At 41.7% G+C, this 18,992-nt stretch overlaps 2 long non-coding RNA genes across 2 annotated transcripts in view; one reads left to right on the plus strand and one right to left on the minus strand.

Annotated features, from left to right (window-relative positions):
* LOC145547125 (uncharacterized) overlaps nt 1–18,992 on the minus strand; it is a 40,864-nt gene that overhangs the window by 6,568 nt on the left and 15,304 nt on the right. The window contains exon 2 of the long non-coding RNA XR_014083548.1: nt 8,968–9,445. This is a non-coding gene — a long non-coding RNA (uncharacterized LOC145547125). The remainder of the gene's footprint in view (nt 1–8,967; nt 9,446–18,992) is intronic.
* On the plus strand, nt 5,808–12,092 carry LOC145547126 (uncharacterized). The gene is made up of 2 exons (XR_014083549.1): nt 5,808–5,948; nt 9,180–12,092. It is a non-coding gene; the product is annotated as an uncharacterized LOC145547126 (long non-coding RNA).

Raw genomic sequence — 18,992 nt, forward strand, 5'->3', positions numbered from 1 at the left:
TCCTCCCTCCCTCCCTTCCTTCTTTCCCTCCTTACTCCCCCAGCCACCATCTCTCTCCTTTTTCTTCTTTCTTTCCTTGGATCTGTGATTTAGTTAAGAGCACGCACAGGTGTGCCTGATCTCATGCCTATGTTTAAATCTCATCCCAGAGATGAGAGTCTATTACCTCTTGGTATTAGAAATTTTGCTTGAGAAACAAGGGGAATAAACAAAGCTAGTTATTGTTATTGCATCTCTTCATCTTCTCAGATAATACTAGATTGAGATTCCGCCATCTGTGCATCTGTGCTCCACACCTGTGCGTACACACACATACACACACTCTCTCTCGCTCTCTCTCTCTCTGTCTCTCCTGGTCCATCTCCCAGCTAAGCCTGTGTCCCCGGCTTTCCTCTTCAGTCTGGGAAGAGTCTTCCTCCTACTGTAATGTTTATATATATATCAACTGGGCATCTTGTCTGATCAGTAGATTTCTGACGAGGATATGCATGCATGCTTAGTCACTTAGTTGTGTCCAACTCTTTGTGACACTTTGGACTGTAGCCCACCAGGCTGCTATTTCCATGGGGTATTTCAGGCAACAATACTGGAGTGGGTTGCTGTTTCCTTTTCCAGGTGATCTTCCCAGCCCAGGGATAAAGACAGAGATTCTAAGTTTCTTAGAAACTCCCAGCTGACTTGGGTATGGATGATCTGTGAACCATACATTGAGTATCAAGGGTATAGAGGGCAGAGCAGTAAGACTGAATTCAAGAGACTACAGGGAATTCTTGGGGTTTTGTTACAAACTGCCTGTGTGACCTTCTGGAATCCTTTCTTATTTATAGGTCCTTGGTATGCCCACTTAAGAATTGAGGGAACTGGACCAGCTAACTTCTAAGATATTTTCTGATGTTGTCTTACTCAATTTTAGATTTTTACTGTTTCTAGTCTATTCAGGAGCTCCACTAAGAAGCAAAGAACAAAGCAAGCCTCAAACTTATATGGTGGAAAGTGGGTAGGAACACATTAAGGGAAGCAAAAGGCAAAGAGACTCCTTTTCCTACTAATGTGAGCCTTGTCCACAGTATGGCTGCCTTAAAAGCACCGACTAATGAGAAAATGCTAACATTCACTACTAAAGTCCCACTGGTTTCTCATTCATCACCTGGACTTTTGTAAGAATTAAATGAGATAGTGCAAGGATGTCCATCAACACCGAGAGGCTGATGTCTGATACACTCACACATCAGAGTCTTACACAGCCATTGAAAGGAATAAGAACGAAAGGGATGGACTTGGCAGGGATTTCCATGATGTATTATTTATTGGAAAAAGAAAGAAGTAGATCAAGTGTGTATTGCATTATCCAGTTTTTGCAGAACAGTGCTATGCATGTGCATGTCTATCCACAGACCACCCTATTAAAATTGCACACCAGACCCCTGCCACTCCTGCTTATCACCCTCCTGTTCTGCTTTACTTTTCCTCATACCTTTTCCCTTCTTCTGTGTTTATTGTGGGTCTCCTCCCATTAGAATATATAAGCTGTATGAGGTGTGGAATCTTCATGGGCTTTTGTGTTGTTGGTTTGTGTCTTCTTTCCTTCATTCTTGAATCCTCAGAGTCTAGCATAGTGCTTGGCACACAACTGGTGCCTAGTAAATGCATGTCAATCAAGTGACTATTTGAACTGAGCGAATGAATGCACATGAAGATGAAGGAAATGTGGAAGGCATAATGTGAGGCGGGAGGCATGAGGGGGAAAGTTAAAGAAACGGGAAAGAAATAAGCCACATTGGCAACAGGATGGTGATAGGGCTGTATTTATGTGTCCATGTGTTTGTGCTGAGTCACTCAATACACAGGTGATGAATGGACCTCCTGAGACATCTAACAGACATTCTGCAGCTACTTCCTTCATCTCTCATTTTCATGTGATCTCAGGATTGATAAAGGAGTTACCTAGTGGTAACACTGGTACAGCAGTCCATTCTCTGCCTCATCTGCCCGTCCCTGCCCAGATCCTACATGCTGACAATCAAAGATGTGACTTCTGATCCCCATACTGCTACCATCAGGGAGTGTGGCCTTGGGCAAGTCACTTCTTTGCCCTGGGCCTTGGTTAGATTGTCTTTAAAATAGACCTAGTGACGCTGTTCTCAGCACACATGCAGCTGCTTGTGAAGGCGGTGGAGACAGTCCTGTCCTCCTACTCTGGGCTCTTCCTCTAGATCTCTGACCCACTTTCCCTCCCAGACTGTGGTTACAAATGCAAATGCTTGTTTCACATTCAGATGCTTGGTCGTGAGTCTCTATGCAATAACACCATCTGCCTGATCTGTCTGCAAAGCATCATCACAGTCAGGGTAGGGATTGTTCTTATCTCTGAATTGTCAGCACTCAGCCAGGGGCCTGGTTCAAAGCGGGGGCCCAGACCTCTTTGCTAAGCTCTTTGAATGTACACACCAGATGTCATCCGGGATCATCTTACTTCTCTGGGTTCAGGTAGACTTGGCTCAAATACTCAGTCCCGTGACTTGGATGAGTCCAGACTCTGGCAGATAAATCTGAGAATTCTGGCCTTTCTTCCTACTGCTTTCTGCTGTTTCTTCTCTGGGATTTCACCTGTTCTCTTGGTTTTTACATGCTCCAAACTGAGCCAAAAATTCTGCCCCTAAACGAATCCTCATTCAAAAAATAAAAATAACTTGAGCTAAGGCTTTACGGATCCAGGAGATGTTTCTGAAGAGTCAGATAGTCTTGCTTCACCTGTGTGACTTTTGAAATCCTTATAGGCATCAACTTCTGCCACTGGAAAGACTTTCAAAACCATTGACTCAGCATTCAACTTTATGGCTGAAACTAGTTTCCCCAGAAAGTATTCTCTTCTTTGCCAGGCCCTTGTTCCTCCACAACCAATTAGAAATTCCAGCAAATAAAATTTCTCCAGCCTCCAGGCAAGTGTACCAAATCATTATGATGCTCTTTCCACAGTCTTAAATGGATCTAAATGAAGTTCCAGATGCTTCTCAGAGTATGGCAGATACATCTCTACACTTAGTCCCCATGGATGGAGACAGATATTTGCACAAATGATACACACCTGATGTATTACTCTACGTACAGTTAGAAAGTTTAGGACAAATGAGGCGCTATTTATGAAAAGCAAACAAATATTAACCTTTGGGAGTAACATGTATTAATGAACTCTTGATGTATTCAATATTCACTTACTAAGCATATGCTAAAGAGGTTGACTTCTGTGCTGTAGACTGGTCACCCTGAGGTGAATTCACCTTCTATTAGGAGAGAGGACATGCACCCACATTTCTTTAATACAGGTTAGAAACTGTTAATGTAGGTTAGAAACTGTTAATATCATAGAATAGAGGTAAAAACAGGGTATGGGGTTCAGAAACAGAGGGATACCATTATGGACACATCTATGCTGTGATTGTAGGGGATGGCACAACTGTCTGCTAGGACTGCCAGGACAAAAATGTTGTAGATTGGGTGACTTCTATAGCAGACATTTTTTTCTTAACAGTTCTGGAGGCTGAAAATCCAAGATCACAGTTGATTTGATTCCTGGTGAGGACTGTCTTCCTAGCTTGTAAGTGGCCACATTTCTACAGTATTTTCAGATGGTAAAAAGAGTGAGCAGTCTCAAGCATCTCTTTTTTTTTTTTCAAGCATCTCTTTTTATAAGGACACTAATCCTAATGGATCAGGGCCCCACCCTTACAACCCCATTGAACCTTAATGACCTCCATTAAAAAACTTGTTTCCAAATATAGTCACATGGAGGGTAAGAGCTTTAACATATGGATTTTGAGGGTAAGAGCTTTAACATATGGATTTTGTCCATAACAGATGGTATCTTGGAAAACATCCTAAAAGGGTATCTAGTGGTAAGGGCATTTCAAGCAAAAGGAAGAGAAAAAAATGGTAATATAATAACAACAACAACTGCATACTCTGTTTCTGTGAGGAGCCTTATGGATATCGCTTTCCAATTCCAACAGTAATATCACTAGGAAAACCTTATAGCCCTCATCTAAAAGATGGGAAAACTTAGGCTCTGAGAAGTGAGTTGTATACCAGATCATTCCATGGGCTAATTGGTAGAGATAAAGGTGAACTCAGCTTTAACTATTACAAACTAGCACTGTCATATTCAAGACCCTTAAAAATCCTTCTTTGTGCAAATGCCATTCATGACCACACCCAGGTTCCCAGGGGGACTCTGGAATCTCAACTTTTAGTAGCAGGGAACAAAACCAGAGCTTTTCTTGAGTCTTTCAATGCCTTTTACTTGTTCAGAATGTTGAAGAGTCAATAATATATAAATCCCAAGTATCTTCTTCTCATTTTACTTTCATACCAGCACAATAGGTAACAGAACTCTCTCCTGATGTCTACATAGCTTTTGTGTCAGCCTATAGGTGTTTAAGCCAAATTTGCAGTTCTAGAAGCAATTCCTCAGACTTGGTTGCATGGAGGGAGACAGCTAAATACTTCTCTGCCTTTTCTTATCTGCCAAATTTAGTTTCTTATAAAAAAGGGCAAACAAAATCTCGATAGTGATTCATAGGCAGTTTCTACTCTTTTTTCAACTTTCTGAACAGTAGTTAAGTTTCTTTTCTCCCACCCCTCCTCTTATTCTCACTGCTTATTAAAATTCAACTTGAAGTCTGTCTGGGTCTAGCAGCATCTCTAAATGTGCCTGGGCTGCAGCCATGTTAACAAGAATCTGTGTTGGTGGGTGTATGTTTCACAAATGGAACAGAGGAAATGTATGTCCTAAACCATTTATTTTATCATCTGAACCTAGGTTTCTTCTGCTCACAAGATTGTTTTGGGGAAAAATGCATAGTAAACTACTTACGCACAAAGTAGATACTCAAAAACTAGTAGTTAGTTGTTTAATTTCTATCATTGCCACTTGAAAATATTAGCAGCACTAGTTATGTATTTTATGGTTTAATGTTGACTCTCAGAAGGAAATTCAGAAATACATTGTCTGATCTGGAATTAGTGTATTTAGATCAGTCTGAACCTGGCTGGCTCTGTTGTTCACAGCCTGTTAGGAGTGACAGCAGGGGGATGTGTTGGGATATCATTTACTGAGCATCATGACATAATACACTGTGTCACTCCATTCTTCCATTAACTTCATGGTATTACAGATGAAGAGATCAAACTTTCAAATCACACATCTAGAGGCAACATCTTCAGGATTTCAATTGTGCTAGATTCCAGTTGCTTCTGTTTAACTCAAAAGCCCATGTTCTTTTGTATGACACACGGTTACTGTAAGAAAAGACTTCACTCTTTAGAAGTGCCCTTTCATGCTTTCTGTGGAGGTAGGCTGAAGTGGTAGTGAACACCCTCCTCTTCAGAGTCACAGATGGGGCTCACAGATCTAGCTCTGCTGCTAATGCGGCAGTGACCTTGGAAAGCCTTTGAATTACTCTCTCCCCCTCTGTGAAGGAAGGGGGTTGAATTAGATGACTTTCAAGGTCTCTTCCAGCCCCAAGGTAAGGACGTTATTTAGCTCATCCTGACAAGAGGATCCAGTTGCCAAAGCAAACATGCCCAGGCTCCGGGTGTCTTTGGTTTCAAAGAGTAAGAGCAAAAAGGGAGGAGTGCACTCCCAGAGCACAAGCTGTCCCTGTTCCAGTGCTGGTTGACACCCATTGCAGCCACATACCCCGGGGTGCTGTAATCTTCATCATAAGCCAGTTTCCTGAAAGGCAAAACCTGGAGATTGTCTCACATCAAAGGCAATCTTTAAAGGGACCGATGAAGCAACACAGGCATTTGTCAAAGAAAGAGGATGACCTAGTTCTGGAAATCACCTCCTTCGCTCAGTGAGAAGTTTACCAAGATGGCTGAGCACATGCAAGATATTATGAAGAGTGATCCATGGACTCAGCTTGAGACGCGTGTCTTGCTTTATGAAGGTGATCATGATATATTGGGGAAAATAAGGGGTTTGTAATCAAATGTGTGTTGTTATTCTGACTTTACACCTTGTTAGCTGTGTAACCTTAGGACAAGTCCATGGGCTTTGCTGAGATCCAGTTTGTGTATCTGTGTAATTCAAGATATCGATCTTGCAAGATGTAAAGTTAATATATGTAAAACTCTTGACAAAATATGGCTTAAGGAATATTGGGGCACATTGAGAAGCAGAGTGAGTTTTTCGAGATTTTTATCTGGCAGTCATCATCCTTATGTGTCCCTACTTTCTATAACCTTCCATCTTCAGCTTCCCTAGGGTGTCTGGGGTTGGAAGCTAGGCTAGCCCAGACTGTTACTGAGGAGAGCAGAGCTGGAGTTCTGATTCTGAAAGGTCAGTCTGGAATGCCTAGAGCCTTACTGAGGACAACAGCTATGAGCTGCAAATCTACACAGCAAGGCAAGGCAACTGTACCATGATTAAGGATCTAAGGTACCAAAACCAGAAGAGGAAGGAGGACACTTTGGACGCCAAAGGAGCAAAGCAAAGCAGATGAAGAAAAAGGATAAGGAGGTGAGAGTGGTAGTCAAAAGTAACTATCCAGTGTGCTTATAATTTAACTGTTACTTTATACATCTTCTCCAAGCAGTCATAACCGACAAGGTCAGAACTTTTCTTGGTAATTGGTGCCTACTTTCTTCCCAAGCTCCCAGAAACCTGACACTCAGTCTCTCCTGAAACAAGTACTAATATGTGACGGAAATTTTTAACCTCATCACTTTAAGGAGTAGGGACTATTTTAGCAATTCATCCTCGGAGGAACTAGGTATGACTTTTCTGTTGGGGAAGAGAATTTTACCAACAGGAAATGTGGTTCCTGTTGGGGCTGGGGCTAAGCCTGAGAAGACTCTGGAAAATGTATTCCTTTACCCCCTGCAGTCACCTGAAAGAGACAGAAGTCTTTGAAAATAAATATCAATTGATTTACACCCAGGATAAAAAAGAACAAAGGGAAAACAAGAGCTCCGATGGACTTAAAGAGAATATTTGTGTTGTCCTGAGACTAAAGGTTTGCAATGGAAGTTGCAATGAAAGGTGAATGAGATAAAGTTAAAAGGTGATTTTTGTTCGAGGCAAATGCTTTGACATAATGTTTCTATATTGCTATATTTGGAGAGAATACAAGCAGATGTGTCAGAGATAAGCTAGGTAAAACATGAGCAGCATCTTCCTTTGATATGAGTCATTCTTTTTCTGATTACATCTGATCTGCATGCTTGGGGGCGTGGCTGAGCTCTGAGCTACAAGGGCTGGGTGGATCTCTCTCCCTTTTCTCCATTGTTCTCTGAGGAGCTCTAAATTCTCTGAAGGGTATCTAAGAGGTGACATGTGTCAGTGTCTCCAAATCCTCCCCACTCTCTGCTCAACTAGAAGGGCTCCATTTATATCTGATTCATATAAGAGATTCCCACACACAATTTCATCACTTTTCTAAGTGGATTCTAGATAGCAGTGCTCAATAGAACTTACTGTGAAGATAGATATCTTCCATACTATCTACCTATGATAGTCACCACTAGTTACCTGCGGCTATTAAGCACTTGAAATGTGGCTAGTGGAAATGAGGAATGAAATCTTAAATTGTTTTTAATTAATTTAGTTTGCAATTGTCACATGCCTAGTTACTATCAGGGCTTCCTGTTGGGAAGATCCCCTGGAGAAGGAAACGCCAACCCACTCCAGTATTTTTGCCTGGAGAATCCCATGGACAGAGGAGCCTGGTGGGCTACAGTCCATGGGGTCGCAAAGAGTCAGACATGACTGAGTGATTAAACCAAACCAAAGTGACTGACTATCAGCCCATTCTTAAGGATGATTTTGAGTTGATTTGCTCTGACTCTGTGACCAGAGTCTAAGCATGTCCCAAGGCAAGGCAGAGTCAGAGAGCACAGTGTTTAAGGAAGAAATGCAAATATCTCAGTAGAAGCTGAGCTAAAGGAAGTGGTGTTTGTAGACATGAAAAAGGTAGACACAAGCTATAGCCCACATTCTTGTAATTAAGGCTTTGGTGGTGGTGGTGTAGTCGCTAAATTGTGTCTGATCCCTCTAACCCCATGGATTGTAGCCCACCAGGCTCGTCTGTCCATGGGATTCTCCAGGCAAGAATACTGAAGTGGGTTGCCATTTCCTCCTCCAGGGGATCTTCCAGACCCAGGGATCCAACCCACGTCTCCTGCATTGCAGATGGATTCTTTACCACTAGCCACCAGGGAAGCCAATTAAGGCTTTTCCTGCAAGCTAAAAGAGGAATATCTGTGTGTGTGTTTGTCACTCAATCGTGTCTGACTCTTTGCGAGTCCACGGACTGTAGCCCACAAGGTCCCTCTATCCATGGGGTTCTCCAGGCAAGAATACTGTAGTGGGTTGCCATGCCCTTCTCCAGGGGATCTTCCTGACCCAGGGATTGAACCCATGTCTCTCGCCTGGCAGGCAGATTCTTTATGGTTCGAGCTACCCAGGAAGGAATACTTTGTCTGTTATTAATATTTAGCTGTAGGAAAGAGCTGTGTGAAAGGTGTTCTGACCATGGTAGAAAAATGCAGCGGGGAGGGAGCTGAAGGAAAGGGCACCCAGCTCTCTTTCTTTCTACTCTGTAGTCTCCTATTGGTTCCCTGCTTTGGCCAAATTAAACAGGAAGTCCAGGCTGCGGTCCGCAGACTCCAGCTTCCTGGGCTACAAAATACGATGAACAGGAGGAGAGGGGAGATCTAGAGGAGCAACAGGTGAGCACATAGCACACAGGTTGCATATCAGAAAGAGGGAGAACAGAGACCAAAAAGTTGGGGGCGTCCATTTCACCTTTGAAAGAAGAATTCAAACTGTTCTGTCAATTAAATTTCATTAATAGAGAATGGTAGAAATGAAAGACAGATTACATATGGTAAAGGAATGACTTTTTAGGGAGGCCACGGATGTAACTAAGTTACCTTTTCAAAGTAAAAAAATGTGGCTGTACTTGCCTGGTGGATCAACGGTTAAGACTCTGAGCTTCCAAGGCAGGTGGTGCAGCTTCCATCCCTACTCAGGGAACTAAGATCCCACATGCAACTCGGCATGGGCAAAATTAAAAAAAAAAGTGACACATTATATTCTTCAAAGATGGTCATCATCAGATTTCCCATTCTGCATGCCCTCCTTACAGGGTAATGATGATTCTCTTTCCCTTTGACAGGTGGAGTCTGTGTTTCCTACTGTTGAATCAAGGCAGGTTTCTAATCCCAGAGGAAGGACACCCAGTGACTTCTGCAGCGGGATCACAGAATGCCATTCAGCCTCCACAGGGCTCTTCTGAGATATTTGCTCTTGGAACCCAGCGTCATGCAAAAGGAAGCCCAAGCTTGTCCATATGGAGAGATAATGCAGGGAGACCACAAGGAGAGTTCCAGTTGAGATCCATGCTGAAGTTCCAGCCAACCACCAGTCTCAACCAGCAGACATCTAGATGGAAATATCTCAGGTGGTTCCCATCCCCCAGTCACACAGTCACACACTTTCCCCCCTCCCCCCAGGCCAGCCATTCACACCTTTCTAGCTAAAGCCCCAAATTGTTTAGAACAGATATGGCCTCCCAACTCCTGTCTGAACTCCTGACCCACAGAATCCGGAAACATCTCAAAAGTTTTTTTTTTTTTTGAGACCATTGCACTTTGGGATAATTTGTTAAACAACCATAGTCATTAGGACATTAATGTATTTAGAATAATGAGGAAAGGTCATTTACGGAATATCCTCTTTTTAGCAGAAGGAAATCTAACTCATTCCTGAAGGTCTTCTCATGACTGTAAGCTACAAGCACAGGAAAATGAGCAAGTGGCAGAGGCAAGAACAGGAGTGAAAAGGGGAGAGGAGTATGAACCTGGGGAAGCTGAAAGGAAAGGAAATGGGGTCCTTTTCCTTCTCAGGCACACGGGAGGGATGAGAGCAAGTGAGCAGGCAGAGGGGAACCAAGAGAAAACCCCTTTTGGAAGGTCCTGCGGCACAGTGATTGAGAACTCTAGCTACATATCAAACAAAGCTTAGTTTGGACCTTGTCTGGCAGAAACCAAGTTACTTAAAACCTCTGGGCCTCCATTTTCTCATCAGTAAAACTGGTGCAGCAAAACATACTTTGCATCCTGCATGGTGGTGATTCATACATGAAAGTGTCTTATGTATCATTGTATGTGAGTAGTTCTCAGTATACCTTCAGTAAAGAAGGCTGAGTGCCAAAGAATTGATGCTTTTGAATTGTGGTGCTGGAGAAGACTCTTAAGAGTCCCTTGGACAGCAAGAAAATCAAACTAGTCTATCCTAAAGGAAATCAACCCTGAATTGCAAGAACTGATGCTGGAGATGAAGCTCCAATACTTTGGCCACTTGATGCGAAGAGCTGACTCATTGGAAAAGACCCTGATGCCGGGAAAAATTGAAGGCAGGAGAAGGGGGAAACAGAGGATGAGATGATTGGATGGCATCACTGACTCAATAGACATGAGTTTGGGCAAGCTCTGGGAGATTGTAAAGGACAGGGAAGCCCGGTATGCTGCAGTTCATAGGGTCACAAGGAGTTGGACACAACTTAGCGTCTGAACAACAAAACCAGTACCCACAATAGCAAGACCTGACACTTCTTATGAATGTTACAAAATGAATATCTCAGTTAACATTGATGCGTAGAACAGAAACTCTGCTTAGGATGCCAACTCTTGTAATGAATTGAGATCTCCCAGATCTTAACACTAAATATATAGTTAAGGATAGGTTTAATCCATCCTTCCAACCCACTTTTTCAAAAATCCCACAAAGAATAATTTATTAAGGAATCAGTTTAAAAAATTAGAATGAATTAAAGATAATTGAACAATCAACCAAGTCCTCTAAGTCTGTGGTTCATACAAGTGATAAAATAGAAAGAAAAACAGTATGTTTGTGTGAATGGAGTGGGCTTGTTTTCCATGTAGTGTGATTCACCAATTCCTGAGCCAGTCAAAATGGGGAGAATAGAAATGTGAGGTTTGTGATGACTCTGTGTTGCTTTTGGTAAAACAAAACAAATCTGTGTGTATAATTTTATGCTATTTTTCTGAACTATGGGGGGTAAGCCTTCAATTTTTCCCCATTTATTTTAAATAAGCAGCTTTAGAAAGTTGGTTTCATATGTGAAAGCAGAGAGGGGCTGGCCCACTTTCCTTCCATGCTTCCTCCTACCCAGCCTCTAAATAAGGGTGTGCTAGTCCCTACCATCCATGTGGGTGGCAACTCTGTTCTTGGTTCAGGGAGAGAAAGCACAGGCAAATAAGAGAGGCTTTTTAACAAGTTGTAGGACTTGAAAAATCTTGCATTTTTAATAATCCATGGAAAATATAACAAAGTCAATTATTGTTAAGCTGTAATAGAGTTCATCACACTTGGTTATTGTTACATGGTGTCAAGCCTGGAAAAGGCATTTTTAAACTGTTTTGTGAAAAGCTTGATTTCCAAAGGTATCTCCAGCATTATCAGTGGCAATGATTTATCACATCAATTTTTACTTGCTCGTAGTGTGTGTAGGCTTCCCCAGTGGCTCAGTGGTAAAGAATCTGCCTGCAATGCAGGAACTGAAGGAGTTGCAGGAGCTGCGGGTTCCATCCTTGGGTCGAGAAGATTGCCTGAAGAAGGAAATGGCAACCTGCTCCAGTATTCTTGCCTGGGAAATCCATGGACAGAGGAGCCTGGCAGGCTACAGTCTATAGGGTTGCAAAAAGAGTCAGACACGACTGAGAATGCACATAGTGTGTGCTCACCAGGATATCAGCAATGGATTTAAAAATTAGAGTGCTAAATAATGTATGTGATCAAGGGTAAAGAAAAAATCTCATAATAAATATTTGCGAATTATTTTAAAACAGTAAAAAATAAATGTTGGTAAGTGACTTGCGATTGGATAATCTTATGAAGAGTTGAAGGAGGGAAAGTCAAAATCTAACAGAGTTTGGATGTTTGATTTGGATGTTTGATGTGTTCTCTTTGAACTTGACCTACTCAGCTTTCATTTTATTATACACCATGTGTTGTGCTCTGAGATACTCTTTACCTACCACCATTAAAGTGATTTTGTAATGATGTTGCTTACTGTTCAAGCAGTTGGGTTCATTGGGGGCAATTTATAGCCACCACAAAAAGACAAGGTGAAAATCAATGGCTTGCAGTGTTCCCAGGCATGCTTTTTATTTATAGATATTGGAAGTGACTGAATCATCCAGAGATGCAGGAAGTATTGAGGGTCTAGGACGCAGAGACAATAATATCTCTGTCTTGTGACGTTGCTTCCTTTGCCTTCTTTTTTGGCATGAGAAAACAGAAATCTCATCCCTTGACCTGGAAACTACAAAAATATTCCTTGGGAAAGAGCAGGACTGGTGACTACAGGGGCAATCATTATGTCTGTCTGGATGTCAGAACATGTGTTCAACTAGGTTTATTGACTAGCTGTGGAGGTATTTGAACAAACTCATCAATATCTTTAAGAATTGCACTTCTCAAACTTCTTTTATGTGCTCAGATCTATTACATCCATTCACAGACTTTTATTAAAATAAAATTCACAGAGGTGGACTTGATATAAATATTCTACCAAATGAGAAACACGCTGTTCAAAAAATGGGGGACTTCAAAACCAAGAGTGGCACAGAGCTCAGTGACATGGTTTTAGAAGGGTGTATAAGGCAAGAATGAGGAAGTTAACTTTTACCATCATCAGTTATGACTATGGGGATTTCCAGATGGCAGAAAAAGATTATTTTATATAATTTTAGGAAGATAAGGTTCATTTATGACTATTAGAGGCATTTACAAGACACGACCTAAGTAAAATTGTGCTTATGTTCATGAAATAAGCTAGATTAAATTTTGCTTATGTAGCTTAACTAGTTTTATTTGCTTGGGGAATGTTCAGGTAGTTACTAGCTTAACATCTATCTGATTCATGTCCATACACAAATAAAAGAAAAACAAGTTGACTAACTGACTGGCTAATTGTCACACATTTATGTCATGATAAACTAATTCCAGCTGAGCCACTTCAAATTCCAGGGTCTTCTCTGTAGCTCAAATGGTAAAAAATGTGCCTGCAGTGCAGGAGACCTAGGTTTGATCCCTGAATCAGGAAGATCCTCTGGAGAAGGGAATGGCAATCCACTCCAGTATTCTTGCCTTGAGAATCCCATGGACAGAGGAGCCTGGCGGGCTATAGTCCATGGGATCACAAAGAGTCAGACATGACTGAGTGACTAATACTACACTACTACTTCAAATCCTAAAAGATGATGCCGTTAAAGTGCTGCACTCAATATGCCAGCAGATATGAAAAACTCAGCAGTGGCCATAGGTCTGGAAAAGGTCAGTTTTCATTCCAATCCCAAAGAAATGCAATGCCAAAGAATGTTCAAACTACCATACAATTATGCTCATTTCACATGCTAGCAAGGTAATGCTCAAAATCCTTCAATCTAGGCTTTGACTGTATGTGAACAAAGAATTTCCAAATGTACAAGCTGGATTTAGAAAAGGCAGAGGAACCAGGGATCAAATTGCCAACACCTGCTGGATCATAGAAAAAACAAAGGAATTCCAAAAAACGTCTACCTCTGTTTCGCGGACAAAGCTAAAGCCTTTGACTCTGTGGTTCACAACAAACTGTGGAAAATTCTTAAAGAGATGGGAATACCAGACCACCTTACCTGCCTCCTGAGAAATCTGTATGCAGGTCAAGAAGCAACAGCTAGAACCGGACATGGAACGACGTGGACTGGTTCCAAATTGGGAAAGGAGTACATCAAGGCTGTACATTGTCACCCTGGTTATTTACTTATATGCAGAGTACATTATGCAAAATGCCAGACTGGATTAAGCACAAGCTGGAATCAAGATTGCTGAGAGAAATATCAGCATATATATCACCTCATATATGCAGGTGGTACCACTCTAATGGCAGAAAGCAAAGAGGAAGTAAAAGAGCCTCTTGATGAGGGCAAAGGAGGAGAGTGAAAAAGCTGGCTTAAAATTCAACATTCAAAAAACTAAGGTCATGACATCTAGCCCCATCACTTCATGGCAAATAGATGGGGGAAAGTGCAAACAGTGACAGACTGTATTTTCTTGTGCTCTAAAATCACTGTGGACAGTGACTGTAGCCACGAATTAAAGACGCTTGCTCATTGGAAGAAAAAGTATGACAAACCTTGACAGCATATTAAAAAGCAGAGAGATTACTTTGCCTACAAAGGTCCATATAGTCAAAACTATGGTTTTCCCAGTAGTCATGTACAGATGTGAGATTTGGACCGCAAAGACGGCCGAGTGTCAAAGAATTGATGATTTTCAACTATGGTGCCAGAGAAGATGCTTTAGAGTCTCTTGGACTGCAAGGAGATCAAGCCAGTCAATCCTAAAGGAAATCAGTCCTGAATATTCATTTGAAGGACTGATGCTGAAGCACCTCAGCCACCTGATGCAGAGCCCACTCATTGGAAAAGACCCTGAAGCTAGGAAAGATTGAGGGCAGGAGGAGAAGGGGATGCCAGAGAATGAGATGGTTGGATAGCATCACTGACTGAATGGACATAAGTTTGGGCAAACTCAGGGAGATAGTGAAGGACAGGGAAGCCTGGCATACTGCAGTCCATGTGGTGGCAAAGAGCTGGACACAACCTAGAGACTGAACAAACTATCCCTGGTGGCTCAGATGATAAAGAATTCACCTGCAATACAAGAGACCTGGGTTCAGTCCCTAGGTCAGAAAGATCCCCTGGAGGATGGGATGGCTACTCAATCCAGTATTCTTACCTGGAGAATTCCATGGATAGAGGAATCTGGCAGGCTACAGTCCATGGGATTTCAAACAGTCAGACATGGCTGAGAGACTAACACTTTCACTTTTAAACTATACATATAGGTAGTGTCTTAGGCAGGATAATGACTTCCAGAGTGTCTGCAGTCTAATCTTAGAACATGTAACTATGTTGCAGTCTATGGCGAAAGAGGCTTTCCAGATAGGATTAAGGTTTTTGAATTTAAAAATACAGAAATGATCCTGGATTATCTGGGTGGATCTAACCAAATCATAGAATACCTTAAAAGCAGAGAACTTGCTAATGTTGGAATCAATGAGATACAGCAAAGAAGCTGAAGAGATTCAAACCTGTGATGGATATGACCCATCCTTCTTGTAAATTGACCACGTGGAAAGCATGAGAAGAAAGGCAAATGACTTCTAGAAGCAAGAGAATGAGAACCTCAGTCCCACAATTGCAATAAACCAATGTAGTCAGCAAACCAAATGAGCTTGGAAGCAGTTCCTTCCCCAAAACTTTCAAAAAGGCTCTCAGCCTGGACACCACCTTGACTTTGGCCTTGTGAGACCCTAAGTAGATAAACCATCCTGTACTCTGGCTTCTGACAGTTTTTACAGAACTGCAAGCTAATAGATGGAGATTGTCCTACGCTGCTACATTTGAGTAATTTGTTATGACAGCAATAGAAAACTAATGCATACAGTTGTGATTTGAGTCGAGTGACTTTTCTCCATTTAAATGCAGCCAATGAAACATCCAAAAAGTCTTTTCTAATTTTCTCCCAGTAATACAATTCTAAGATTCCATTTTACCTTTATGTAATTTTAGCTCAAAAAGCCCAAAGGCTGCAATTACTGAAGAGGGATAATAAGATACCTAATGTATGCTACCTGAAGAAAACTGGACGTGTTAATTTTCATGTAGAATCTCCAGTGAATTTCCTGAGAAATTTCATTTTCTAGCATCTTTCAGCCTACAGCAATTTTCAGTTTGGGGGTCTACAGCTGGTACAATCAATTCTGTGATGACTACACCATCGTTTTTCAATGAAAAGTTCATCACTACTTCACCTGAAGTGGGATGCAAGGAACCCAAGACATGTTGTCTTTATGGAAAAAATAACTGTCCATTATTGGACTGAAAAAATGCTCTTGACTTCACTGAGTAATGATTCGGTCTACTTTAGAGCTGCTTCACTTTCTGCCTTGGGTTTTCCTGTGGTGTCTTCTCATGAAGGTACTTGAGCGTGTAGTTTATCCTTTGGTGTACATCCCATGTTCCTTGGTAGGAGAAACTGTACCTTTCACATATTTATATTTTTGCAAGGGTCTAGAATGTAGCCTTTTAATTAATGCAAGAAAATCTGTACAAAAAGTTGAAGGCTTTGCAAGCTCAGCCATCTAGTTCTCCTACTATATGCCTGAAACTTTGCTAGTTTCTAGGGATGTGTTAGCCAGTCAGATATACGTTCTCTGCTCTTAAGACACTCATAGGTTAGTAGTGGTCGAGGTATACAAGCAAAAGTTTATGACACAGTGTGATGAGCAATATACCTTGTGAATATACAGAGTGTTAGAAGCACAACGAGGAAACAAGTGTACCTTTTGTGGGGAGGAGGGATGTCATAGGTTTGCAGCAGAAACCGTCTTGAAGGGTGAAAACGGGAACTGGGGAATAAAAATGGACTTGCTCTCTGAATAGATTGGGTGGACACAGGGAGGTAGCAGAAGATGAAGTCAGAGGAGCAGAAAAGACGTTCTGAATGACCAATGTGCCATGGGTCCTCACACTGAGAACAATGATACAGGAGTGATAAGAGTTGTGTCCATACCCATATCCATATCCATGTCAGCATTCAGATGCTCACCACTGACTGGCTTTATGGGTAGGATTTAAGGGCAGTCAGAGTGGGGTGTGACAGACATCAGGCAGCTGCTGTCATATTCTAAGGGTAGAATAGAAGCTGCAAGCAGGGTGATGGTTTTAAGGCTAAAAAGGACTGATAGTCTTTATAAGAGATGTAGCATGGAGACTGTAGATATATAATTGAAAATCACCAGCCAACGACTACATTTTCAATGGAAAAGTATAATTAAGGGTATTGTTTGGTGACACAAAATAAAGATGCCAGGTAAAGCAGTGGCTGTCTTTGCTGAAAGCAGCTCAGCTTAATTGAAACTGCTTGGTGACTGACATAAGCCAATTCTCTCTCTCTCTTACGAAAACAAACAAAAAGGCATTTCTGTTTCATCTGAGCTTCTCAACGCCAACAGAAGCAAATGCATTAACTGAAAGCACTCATGTGTTGGATGTCTTAGTCGCTGAGTCGTGTCAGACTCTTTGCGACCCCATAGACTGTAGCCTCCCAGGCTCCTCTGTCCATGGAATATTCCGGCAAGAATACTGGAGTGAGTGGCCATTCCCTTTTCCAAGGGATCTTCCTGATTCAGGGATAGAACCTGTGTATCCTGTATTGCAGGCAGATTCTTTACTGTCTGAGCCACCAGAGAAGCCTGAAAGCACTCAGGGAAGAAAAATGTGCATGGATTGGAAATTAGCTAAGATCTCTGCATTGAAAGGGTTTTCTTGTACTGCCAATACTAGGCAGATCTGCGTAAATGTTAGTTTGGATAGAAATTCATTGTATCTGAATGTGATCGCTTCATTTCTTTTTTTTTTATGTATAACCAAGTTGGAGATGAAGAGGGGCTGTTTGAAAATTTTCCTGGAGCAGAGAGATAAAAACAGGAAAGGTTATGGCACAGAAGTTAGGGTCAGACCCCTGTGTGTGAAAGTAACTCTGTAGACTTCAGTGGAGGTGGGCAGGAGGACACTGAGCTTCTTAGCACTCTTCTGTCTCAGAGCAAATGATCTGCATATGACATATAAGTGAACACGACACAGCACTGAGAACTCTGACCCATGTGCTCAGAAAATTCTATCTGGCTAGTACATTTCATAATGTCCTACTTCAGTCTCTAAATGTCACTGCTGCTGCTAAGTCCCTTCAGTCGTGTCCGACTCTGTGTGACCCGATAGACAGCAGCCCACCAGGCTCCCCCGTCCCTGGGATTCTCCAGGCAAGAACACTGAAGTGGGTTGCCATTTCCTTCTCCAATGCATGAAAGGGAAAAGTGAAGTGAAGTCGCTCAGTCATGTCCGACTCTTAGTGACCCCATGGACTGCAGCCTACCAGGCTCCTCCATTCATGGGATTTTCCAGGCAAGAGTACTGGAGTGGGTTGCCATTGCCTTCTCTGCTAAATGTCACTGAACAAGGGGAAAATGACATGTTTATGTAAAGAGAACTACCATCCCCACCTAGGGAGGAGGAAACCAGCTTCCATCCTATTTCAAATGAATGAATGAGTGACTGAATTCCAAGATATTAATGGTCATTGGAACTTAATTACTCATGAAAATCATGCAATCCCCAAAAAACGTCTTATGATTTTTTTCTTTCTTTATTTTTTTAAATTATGATTTCAAATTCCATAGTGATAGGACTTGTCCTGTTGGCAACTATTTTATAGCTCTCCTTCTCTGTATTTCAGAGTTTCTCGGGATAATTGTTTGTTTAAAAATTACAAAAATTGAGGCCTGTGGTAAAAGTTTTAATGACTGTCTAGTCAGAAAACAGTAGTTATTTTTTTAATTTTCTAGTTATTTCAAAAGAGAGAATTTAATATGGAGAATTCGTTACAAAGTAGTAGAAGAACTAAAGAAACAAAATTTAGGAGGGATATAGAAAAAACTTTAAGAACTAAACAATAAGAAAAAAAAAAAGCTTCTGAAAAGTGGGCAGAAGTTATGTCATCAAAATGGCAATGTAGGAGACCCCAGCCTCCAGCCTCCCAGAAAGATCAACAATTAGACAGCTGTCCAAGAACAAAAACAGCTCTGGGAGAGTTCTGGAGTCAAATTAGCAATCTGCAGCAACACGTAAAACAAAAGATCTAAGAAAAAGAGCACAAAAAGAGAAGGAAGAAAGTTTCAGTCGCCTGCATCTTCCCGTCCTTCAAGCTGGAACTTCTCAGAACCAAGGAGAAACTTCCCAAGTAGAAAGAGTTGCCCTCATCAGGACAGGAAGAGTAGGGTAAAGGAGCAGCTTCCTCAGCTTTTGGGGTACTGCACCAAGATCCTCACTTCCAGGAGCATCCAAGAAGTGGGAGTGAT

Source organism: Giraffa tippelskirchi, chromosome 4 (genome assembly GCF_054371585.1).
Source record: "Giraffa tippelskirchi isolate mGirTip1 chromosome 4, T2T-mGirTip1v1.2.pri, whole genome shotgun sequence".
NCBI classification, from domain to species: domain Eukaryota; kingdom Metazoa; phylum Chordata; class Mammalia; order Artiodactyla; family Giraffidae; genus Giraffa; species Giraffa tippelskirchi.